The following is an 11832-nucleotide window of genomic DNA, read 5'->3' on the forward strand; positions in this document are numbered from 1 at the left end:
AGAGTTGTCATGCTTTGTGTAGAAAGAGTTAAGTATCACACGCGAAGAAAAGCATCTAAGAGCAAAAGCGAATGGATTTTTTCAAGACAAACATATCCAATGCATTATTATTATAGTTCAAAAACAAACAAGTTTTGCATGCAAATAGTATTGAACGAAACAAGAAAGATTACGAGCCAACATTGAGGAGATTCTCTCCGTATGGACTTATTGCTTCCGAAAATCCGTTGAGTCAAAGGAGAACTTCAAATATGGCCTGCAGGTGTGAATGTAATAGCCTTTGCATAAATCAAGTTTTGAACCTTGTCTCTGAATGGCTGACAATCACCGATCGAATGGTCAAGTGCCCCAGAGTGGAAAATAAACCAAGCGTTAATATCTGAACCTTTGGACGTCATTCTGTAAGAATCAAGCTCTCCATATCAAGTGGGTCACGAACTCTGATTCAGGATATTGTATTTTTAAGTTTGAAGGCATCGGCTAGAGGAAAATAAATCATTTTACCCTTTGGACAAATTCAGAACCAATTTTTGGAGTTGGGCATTCTGAGCTTAAACAGCGAGAGAGGATGAGAAACTTGTTGTGGGAACCTGCTATGCAATATTGTGATATAATATGTATATGCAGTGTTTTCAAGGATCTTTATGGAATCTAGTTTGCAACATTAACATTAAATTTGGTTGCAGCTTTGTCTGAAGAACTTCGATTTTCATCTTTGAACATCCTTCTACAAGAATCAAGATCACCATATCAAGTGGGTCACAGCCTCTGATTCAGGATATTGTACTTTTGAGTTTGAAGTTTGGCTTTGTATAATCCTTCCATAACAACATCTTGGAATTGTGCGTCATAAATCCCTAAGATCCTTGAAAAGGTTTAACATGCTATATGATGACAAGATGGTATGCAGATGCCATGTATCAAGTAAAAGTATAAGGTGATAAGGACAAGTAAATCCTGCAAAGAGTTAAAGTTGTTAGAGTACAAACAAAACTTGTAAGGAAGTCAAGTCGTTAGATAATGAATACAAACAATTCACACAAGTAGCCTTAGGTTTATAGCTTGCATGGAGTATGACCAGGTAACTACCCTTCCCCAAAGGTACTTTTAAGGATAAGAATGAAATTAGTAATAGGGTTCTAAAGGTTACTCAGAATGATCAGCCCCTCTAAAGTACCCTCGAACATGATACATACATACCATGCAATGATACCTTAAGAAAGAACCTATCTGAGTTGTAGTATCGGGTAGCGACTATAACTCAACATACATCAAGAGTAGTCCTCCCACTATGTTCCTAAAGGCCAAGATGGGTTAATGGGGTAACTAAAGTTCTTTAAGCTCCGACGCACCCGAGGTATCTACATGAACCTCCCTCATACAAGAGAAGTATGCACACAACCATGGAGGCCTAACTTAAGCGTGAACTCTCATATTGACCAATCCCAAGCATGCACAAGGGAGGTCGCCGTGACTATGCCACTTTTTATCTTAAGGTGCACTCGAATCCGGGTATAGGACTCATCACTACAACTTGCAAGGGCTTCTAAAGCGCTTTTTTTGGGCTTTTAGAGCGCTTAAAAGCGCTGCCAAAGTCAGCGCTGCCGTAGGTAACGGCAGCGCTTTTGAAACTCCAAAAGCGCTCTCGTAGCCCCCCCTATAGCAGCACTTTTTCCAGAAAAGCGCTCTCGTATCTCCCCCTATAGCAGCGCTTTTTCAAGAAAAGTGATCTCGTAGCCCCCCCTATAGAAGCGCTTTTTCCAGAAAAGCGCTCTCGTAGCCTCCCATATAGCAGCGCTTTTATCCAGAAAAGCGCTCTCGTAGCCCCCCCTATAGCAGCGCTTTTTCCAAAAGCGCTTTCGTAGGTTGCACTTTTTTTATCTTTTATGTTTTTTTTTATCTTAGGCAGCGCTTTTAGTTATAAAGCGCTTTCGTAGGTAGCCCTTTAAGAGCTTTTTTGAAAGCACTGTCGTTGCTAAATGCAGTATTTTAAAGTGCAACCTGTAATTTAAGCCTCCCAGTCGAACTGTAATTTATATTTATTATCAACCTGTAATATTTTCGACCTGTAATATATTTTCAACCTATAATATTTTCAACCTATATTTATTTTAGACATGTAATATATTTTCAACCTGTAATATTTTCAACCATAGGTATATACACTAATATAATACCATTATAATCCAAAATAATATATATACACCATTATAGTTCAATTCACATGTAACTAACTCATGTCAAACAAACTAAATCAGATACATATAACTAACTCATCTCTAACAATAACTAAATTTGAATATAAGCCCGAAATGTAAAAAAATCCGACGAGCACGATCCTGGTCCTGCAAAGTATGAAAAGAACAACACGGTCAATTAAAGGCTCCAGCATCTATACTTCAAATCTTCCAAGAAAACAAATTGTCATTCAGTAACATCAACAATATTATTAGCAACAATTTCATGTGATTTGCAACTCAATCCACCAATGTAATGTGTCATCAATCCAGTCTCAAATCAAACTATCAGCACCACTTAACAACAACAAAAACAAACTTGATTCATATAACAACGTCATCATCGTCAACTAATATTAAGCAAAATGAACCAACATCCACCAAAGAAACTCAAACACAAAGTCATTATCAAAATAATGTATTCATAAAACTTTTCACACAATAATGTATTCATACCTATATGAATAGTTGCTGAATATAAAATTGACACAATTCCTCTTTGATTTCTTCCAACTTAAGTCTCGTGTAAGAAGCAGCATAGAAGTCATCAAAGTACTACATAACAAAAACATAATATGAATGATATAATTTAGTTAAATGTAATAAATTATAAGAAATTATCTTAAGTTATTAATCCATACCGTGATTGGAATCTCTAATTGATTCGTTTGAATGATTTCTTTCATAAACCTCAAAACAAAGTATCCGCAATCAGAACTGTTTCGTTGTTACGGACACTACATAGAAAAACAAATAAGATTTTATAGTTGTCTTGTTTTATCAAGTAGCATAACTATTATAAGCAAAATTGTGAAAATTAATGTACCTGCACTTTGATCCAAGTAATGTTGTTTGATTTAGTCCAGGATACATGTGCGTCTCTTTGACTCCGGAACACTTGTATTGATCTAACAAAAATATAAAAGCATATATTTAGATCAATCTCACAAATAATTAAATATATAAATATACACGAATATTTAGAACGATCCCACTTATGTATCAATCATTGACTTCATAGCCGGATAATTGGTCCACTCACCATCTACCGAATTTAGAAAATATACCACTTCTCTTATAGGGTTGATAGCAAGCAACAACCAGTGTGCTCTATAAATTAAAACAAAAGTTTATATGAAAATTTTGCTACGCAAAAGAAACAAAGATTAGATGAACCAAGATTGAGAAACTAACCATACTGGTCGGGTATTATACGCCCAAAGAAACAGACTTTCTGTATTGCCGGTGGTCAGGAATCTATCGACTAAGCGATGTCTAACTGATTCCGGTTCTGTAGCAATTGTCTGTCCGCTGCAATGGGCGGAAGACACGAAACGGAAGATGTTTGACAATTCAGTCCCGCGCAACACTTTGTCATACAAAGACCTTAAATAAAAACATAATAAACATTAGATTATTTTCATTGAAATGTGTAAATAAATTGTTCAACTAATTAAATAAAATATTCATCGGATTACCGGATGTATGAGTGAACATTATTGACGCCTAGTTGGTCATGCGAAAAAATCTCATGCATGTCATCTAGTGCAATATTTTCTAGGAATTCAATACCAAAGATAGCTTCATCCATATTAATTTCACGGAAAGCACCATCCGTCAAATCTGACATATCAAAAAGTGTTCCGAGCGTCTGCCGGTATCGAGGCACAAAAGCACCACCTCTTTTTGCCCCTGGCTTCGGAGGACCCTTTTCCTTGGGTGGTACGCTACGAACTTGCTGCGTCACTTGTTGTGACCCCCGAGAAGATACCTAAAGATCATATAACTTGAGTAATAAAACGCAACATATATATTCATGCAATTTTAGACAAATTCATCACAATACCAGTAATTTGAGAAAGAAATTTACCTCGGATTTTACCGAACTCAAGAAAACGTAGAGATTGAGCGTTGTACGCCGAACTAGGCGGGAAACGCTGCTAATTCAAAGGAAAGAAAACTTCTATTATAAAAAAATTTCATACAATAAAAACCGACTCTACCACTAATTAGTTTATATACAAATGATACTTGAACTATCTGTAATAGCATAAGTAGTGCATTAATGTGAGTATACATAAAAATGAGGCCATACTCCATAGCTTAAAAAATATGTCAATCTTAAGAAAAAATGAGGCCATACAAATGATGCATTACTCCGTATTCAAGAATTTGAACCGCATCAATCAACCAATATAATCACCATTTGATATTAACAACAATTCAACATGCGTGATTAAATGAACATCCCCACCCTTAATCCTCAAGAATGAACAACAACACTTTAATTTCTATCATCAATTAAGCACAACAAGCATTAAGTTTCAAGAATCCACAACAACAAATATGAATTTCTAGCAATATCAATCTCAACAATTAGTGTTCAACATCAATATGAATATCAACGCAATTCTACCTCTCATTCAAATTCGTTCAACAACAACAACCTCCATAATTGAATATTCCTCATTAGGCACAACAATTTGCAAAGACCATCTCTCTCGATTTCTTTCTCTCATCATGGATTCTCACTCGCGATTTCTCTCAACAATGTTCAATCTTTCAAATGTCAAAAACAGAAATACCGCAACAATCATTCAAGAACTATAAACCCTAGTCCTAGTCAATCCCTAAATAACACCAAGTTTCATTAAATCAGAATCAGAGCATACAGGTTACACAGTGATACAATCGTAAATGAAGACAACATGAAAATGGAAAAACCTTTAAATCAGGTACCTCCTTCTTCTTCTCTTCTTCAGCGATTCTTCTTCAGCGTTCTCGACTTCTTCTTCGTCTTCGTCTTCTGGGCGTGAGTTGTGGATGGTATTTTTATGGAGGTTAAGTGCTGAGGTTTTGAGGATGAGGTAAGGTTTTGAGGTGAGGTTTTCGTCTTCTTCAGCGTATTTTCTGAGTTTGCAGTTTCTGGGCAGCGATGGCAGAGAAAGAGGAATTAGGGATTATGAAACGCATTAGAATAATTTTGTTTTTAAAAATTTTAATTTTAAAAAGGTTATGACAGCGCTTTTGAAAAGCGCCTTCGTACCCATGCCTTTACCAACGCTTTTTAGGGTAAAAGCGCTTTCGCAACCTTACACCTATAGCAGCGCTTTTAAAAGCGCTTTCATAGCCCCATATAAGAGCGCTTTTGAAAAGCGCTTTCGTATATATGCCTTTACCAGCGCTTTTTGAAAGCGCTTTCGTAATCCCCCCTATAAGAGCGCTTTTTTTGCGTGTTTTTTAATTTTGTTTTTAGCGAAACCAATACCAGCGTTTTTTCCTAAAAGCGCTTTCGTAGGGGTGCTGCTAAAAGACAAATTTGGCATAGTGCATTTTCCATTCAAAAACCGAAACTCCCTTGAAGAATAAAGCAAACAATTGAAAACATTTAAGTGATCTAAGCTCTAAGGTAACCCCTCTTTTTTAAGTATACTCCCCTGCAGAGTCGTCAGTTCTGTAACACGGTGGGAGAACTGACTTTTAGTTTTGTTATTTTGCAAAACAATGTTACGGTAAGCTAGAGTCGCCATCGACTTTTATTTTATCCAATTATTGAAAAGGTAAAAAGAACAAGAAAGACCTTTTAGAAAAAGATTTGGGTTCGGGGGGTAAGTTATTAAAAGGGAAGGTGTTAGCACCCTTTTCATCCGTAGTTATCTACGGGCTCTTAATTTGCTTAGCTAATTTTTGTTTTGTTTGAAAAGCTTGAAAACATAGTGTGTATGTGTATTTTGAAAAAGAGGTGTCAATAGTAAGGAAAAACTTCGCAATGATCTCTGTGTCAGTCCTTAAGGATGTATGCGAAGTGTTTTGAAATTTTATTTGAAAAACCAAGTGGTGTGAAAAGCATTTTTTATTTTTTATTGTTGAGCAAGCAATTTAGGAGTAACTTACCCTAATGTTTGGTCTTTCCTATACTTTATTACTTTCTTTAGGGGATAGGACTAACCATACCATTTGTGGGTAGGTAGCCCTATCTATTGGATGTTTAAGGGACAAGGGAAGGGTCATATATGGTCATTGAAAACAACAAATAGAGATACCTTAGCAATTTAGCGGGACTATCATCATTTTCTGAAGGAACTCCGAGGGACAAGATCTTTTACCGTAGGCAACTCCGAGGGACATCGAGGGACAAAGATCTTTCTATGATGATATTTTCGAGGGTCACCGTTTGCTAAAGTACCTCTACATTCGAGGGACATGACCATTTAAATCGAGAAGGCAACAAAGAGAGGATACCTTAGAGGTGTAAGTGTGCAAGTGTGTTAATTTCATATATCTTATCTTGAATTATTTATTAGCTATGTTCAGTTTTATCTTGTCATACAACCCTATTACCAGACATCTAACAGTTAAATATGTACAGAAGATTAAAGTGCGGAATGTAAAGTCCTACGCTATTACATGGCTTCAGGGAGGGGGATTACAATTTACCAAAATGGGGATAAGAAATTATTACAACAACCGAATGAAATTAAAAACGATTTAGCGTGCAAAATTAAGTAACTCGTAAATGTCCATGAGAATAATCCGAAAGCCTCGAGTGTAGTACCTCGCAAAAAAATGTTAATAATAATGCATAAAATATGGAGAAAATGGTGAAAAATAATGAACAAATATTGATAAATCTAAAAATCTATATTAAATTCTAACAAAGGAATAAGCGAAAATAAAACAAACAATATTTTTTGGTATTTTTGATATAAAATGAAAACAATTAATTAATTAAATATAATTTTTTTTGCATTTTTTATATAAAAATAAAATTTAATAAAATCTAAATTCTAATAATATTTTGGATATTTTTCGTTGATTAAAAGAAACACTTAGATTTAAATAAAAAAACAATAACTAAATAAATTTAAATATAATTACTCTAAATAATCTAATGAAGGGAAAATGTTTTTTTTTAGAAGCAACAGTGCGTGGGGAGATCCATTCTCCTTTTCTCTAATTTTTTTTAGATGATAATCAAATTGAATGTGGTGTTGGCTTCGACCATTTCTTTTTTCGTTTTTTTTTAACACAAAAGGGCACTCAACTTAGAATATATATAAAAGAAAAAATAGGTACAAAAATGAGGGGGACAAAGGCCAAAACATCAAACCTAACAAATTATAAAATTAGGAAGACCTAGTTTGTTTCTGTTAAAATCCATAACTACATTGGTATGTAAACCATCCCACCATGTATAGTTAGTACTAACTAAACCTAAATTAGCTAATTTGTTTGCACAATTATTCTCTTCCCTGTAAATATGGGTGGCTATAAAATGAGCATGCTGCAACTGATGCCTACAGTGATCCCACCTATTCCTCAATTTCCATGGGACCATAGAAGGTTTACTAAAAGCGATCACAACCAATTTGGAATCGGTCTCTAGCCAAAGATTAGATCAATGATGATTAATAGCATGCTCCATAGCAAGGATAGCACCCATAAGCTCCGCAAATAACGCATTCTCCTGACCAAGGTTGCAAGAAAAACTCCCTAAAAGGTCTCCATTATGATTTCTAAAAATGCCACCACAAGCCGCTACCAAAGGAGTACCCCCTGAAGCACCGTCAGTATTAACCTTAATCCAATCCCGAGAAGGAGGACACCACAACACTTCTTTGATAACTTGAGGCTTCGGAGGGTGGACAGTAACAGAAAATCTCTTGAGAACCATAAAATCCTTGATAGAAGAGTTGGCTAGCTTACATGTGAGGTTCCCCGATAAAGAAGTTTGCGCTAAGATTAAAGCACAAGAAGATTTCCATTGAATGGCAGAATTCTGAAACCTCGCAATGTTACGCGCACTCCAAATACAATGAAAAACATTGATCACAGATGCAATGACAACAACCTGGCATTGAAAAGAATTGCAACCCGAAATGATCCTCCAACAATCATCATAACAGCCAATCGGAGGACCACTGTCCAGCATCGAAGCCAACTAATTCCAAATGTTTTTGGCAAAACTGTAAGAGAAAAACAGATGCTCCAAAGTTTCACCACTATTTTTGCACATAGTAGACCAAGAGGAAAGATTCTGACCTCTAATACACAGAAGATCGTGCGTTGGCAGCCGACGATGAGTCAAACGCCATAAAAGAAGAGATTTGGACGGAGGGATCGCACGACTCCAATTGAACCGGCCCCAAACAGTGGACTGAGGCTGCTTGGAAAGAAAAGAAAAAGCAGTTTTAACAGAGAGGAGCCCGTTATCAGTTAGCATCCACATCCTCCTGTCTTTCTGCCAATAGTTCACGGGAACAGAGTCTGCAAGCTGAAGCAGAGCCGGACAGTAGCGCAACAGATCCGGAGGAAAAGTAAGAGAGTTATTATGGATGATATCCTGCAGCTTGGCCTTTAAGTTACCACGAAGGTCCAACGGAACATTCATAATGTCCACCAATGGCTGACCACACCAATTGTCTCGCCATAGATTTATTTGCTCGCCATTGCCAACCCGCCATATGGAATTTTAAGAGACGAGGCTATTATACTCTTTACAGCCAGTCCAAATAGAAGAAAACACATGATACTTGATCTCACAACCATTTATGAAAATCCTAGCCCTTGTAACCTTATCCCACTCCTCCATAGAGTTAGAGATGTCCCAACATTGGTACAAATTAGTAGCGTCATTGAGAATTCTAAGAGATCTTATGCCCAAGCCCCCGTCAACGAAATCCTTACAATAGTGTTTCCCAGCCACCGTTACCATCTTCCTCCTATTAATATCCGCGCTCCAAATAAAATTCCTACACCATCTTTTCATGTCTTTAAGTAATTTAATAGGCCAAGAGTAGATCATGAGCATGTGCAACATCATACTATGAATCACGGATTTAACGAGTTGCATCAAGATGCATCTTCTTTTCGGTAGCCCGTTCAATAAGAACTCCACAGTTAAGCGTGCTTAATTTGTAGCAATTTAGGTATGGGCGATCTTCTGGGAAGTTTCTCGGAAAGTATGTGAGTGAGGTCAAAGCATGCTGAAAAGACTCGTGTTGGTTTGTGGGGTCAGTCGATCATCCCGAAAGTAGTCTGAGGCGTTACAACATGCCTCTCATTGATAAAATTGTAGCTAGAATCACTCATTGGAGCAGCAAACTTTTGAGTTATGTCGGGAAAGTCCAATTTGTAAAGAGTGTTTGTTTTTCCACTGCAAACTATTGGCTACAATGCCTACCTTTGCCTAAACACATTATCCATCAAATAGATGCTATTTGTAGATCCTTTGTTTGGACAGGAGGTGCTACCATAAAGAAGAGGAGTCCAGTGGCATGGAAGAATGTTTGCAAACCTAGAAAGTTTGGTGGGCTGAATATTATTGACTTGCAGGTATGGAATACAATTTCCATGATGAAATTGCTGTAAAATATAAGCAGGAAAAAATATAACCTCTGGGTAAGATGGGTAAACAGTTACTATTTGAAAGGGAAAAATATCTTGCAGGTGGAGGAAAAAGTTCATTAATCATGGATATATAAAGCCATAGTAAGACAAAGAGAAGAAGCTGTAGGCATACAGGGATGGAATACAATGCAGAAATTTAGTACCAGGAGTGTGTATAAGCAGAGGAAATCTGAAGATGTACAAGTTCCTTGGTTTAGAATTTTATGTGGCAACAATGCAAGACCAAGAGCCCTCATCACTCTTTGGCTTGCTTGTCATGGTAAGCTGGCTACAAGGAGCAGATTGTGTCGATTTGGTATTGCTGGATATCCTACTTGTTATTTCTGTTTGCAGGAAGAAACTTTGGACCACCTGCTTTTTGAGTGCAATGAAAACTAAAAGAATCTGGCAGCAGGTTTTGGGGTGGATTGGGATCCCACATGAACCAAAACCATGGGGTGAGGAGTTATGCTGGTTGACTCAGAATTGTAAAGGGAATTCTTTCAGGGCATGCATTTTGAAATTGGCCATAGCTGAAACTGTCTATGGTGTGTGGCATTATAGAAACTCTATTAGCTTTGGGAAAGATATTGATAATACTAAGATAGGTTCAAATGTCATTGATATGATAGTGTATAGGGGATGAGGCAATTTGAAGCTTAGATCTCACTTGGCCCTTTTGATGATATAGTCCATTTGGGTGGCTAGACCCTTAGTGGTCGCTTTTGTAATAACTGATTTTTTTGAATTAATATATCGTAATTTTGATTAAAATAAATAAATATTTTCTATCAATTTAAAATATAGTATATCAATTTAAACTATATATTATATTTTTTATAATCTAATTTTAATTTTAATTATATTTATATTTGTTTACAATAAATTTTAGTTAAAACAGACAAAGTTTTATTCTATAACATTTTTGGCGACATTTTTAATTTTTAATTAATACAATTTTTTTATTTTATATTTCAAAACATAATTTTATTTAATTTTTAAAAACATGTTTTTATTTTATTTTTGGCATGATTCTATATACATAAGAACATAATTTTATTTTATATGGTTAAAGAGGTTGAATGAGATTTTCTTTATGAATAAAATATGGAACGATTCTATATTCTTTAGTTTAAGGATTGAAATATTCTATAATTAAAATTTTTATTATTCAATATAAAAAAATATCTAGAAAATCACTTTTCTGATATAGGAAATAATACAAAAAATTGAAATATCTTCTATAATTTATTTTAGGAAGAGAATGTGACAGAATTAAATGAGAACAAATATCAATTAAATATTTAATTTAGACCATTAGATTATACGAAAATTAATGAAAAAAATTTGGATTAACTCTATTGAATTACTCTTGAAGTAAATATATACCCCCATAATATAATATTTTTCATTTAATAAGTAAATATTATAATATGAGTAGTAAAATTATTTTTATTTTTATGTATGTTTATAGATATATTCATCAAAGTGTATTCAAATATATTTTGGCTGTTTTATTCTATTAATTTTGAAATATCATTTTTTTCCATGTCTAACATTTTTGGCTAAATAAAAAAATTAATGTTCAAGGTAGACTCAAGGGCTAGATATAGAAATCACCTAACTCTTGACAAAAAAAAAAAAAAAACAATATCCTTACATACCATCTTAAACATTTTTGCCTAAATAAAATCTTCAAGATTGGCTCATGACCTATATAAGGAAAATTCTTAGGTGAACACATACCTAAGAAATTGTTTTACACACAACCAATCACAGAATTTTAATTAATTAAAAAAATAAATACTAATTTTTCTCTCTCCTTCATAATCTCAACCACCCCATGAATCCAATTAAAACTAAAATTAAAATTAAAATAAATTTAAAAAAGACTTTTCTTATTGATTGTGCCTAAGAATGTGGATTTAGGGTCGTGTCCATGCAAGAATTGCTCCCTATATAAACATACTCCTCTAACTAACATTGTATTCAAAAATCAAAACAATGGAGAGTGCAAGAAAATATTCGTTAACAATGGCATTATTGATAATTTCATCAGGTATAAAAGTAATGATTTGTTAAATTTTGTTGTTATTACATTTTGTATACAATAATCGTGTTGTTATGTCCATGTTGTAGATTTGGTTACAGAATCAGAAGCAGCCGGAGGGAATATAACTACTTGTATTAACGGAAAGTGTGTTTG

The sequence above is a fragment of the Vicia villosa genome, linkage group LG3 (assembly GCF_029867415.1).
Source record: "Vicia villosa cultivar HV-30 ecotype Madison, WI linkage group LG3, Vvil1.0, whole genome shotgun sequence".
In the NCBI taxonomy this organism is placed as follows: Eukaryota; Viridiplantae; Streptophyta; class Magnoliopsida; order Fabales; family Fabaceae; genus Vicia; species Vicia villosa.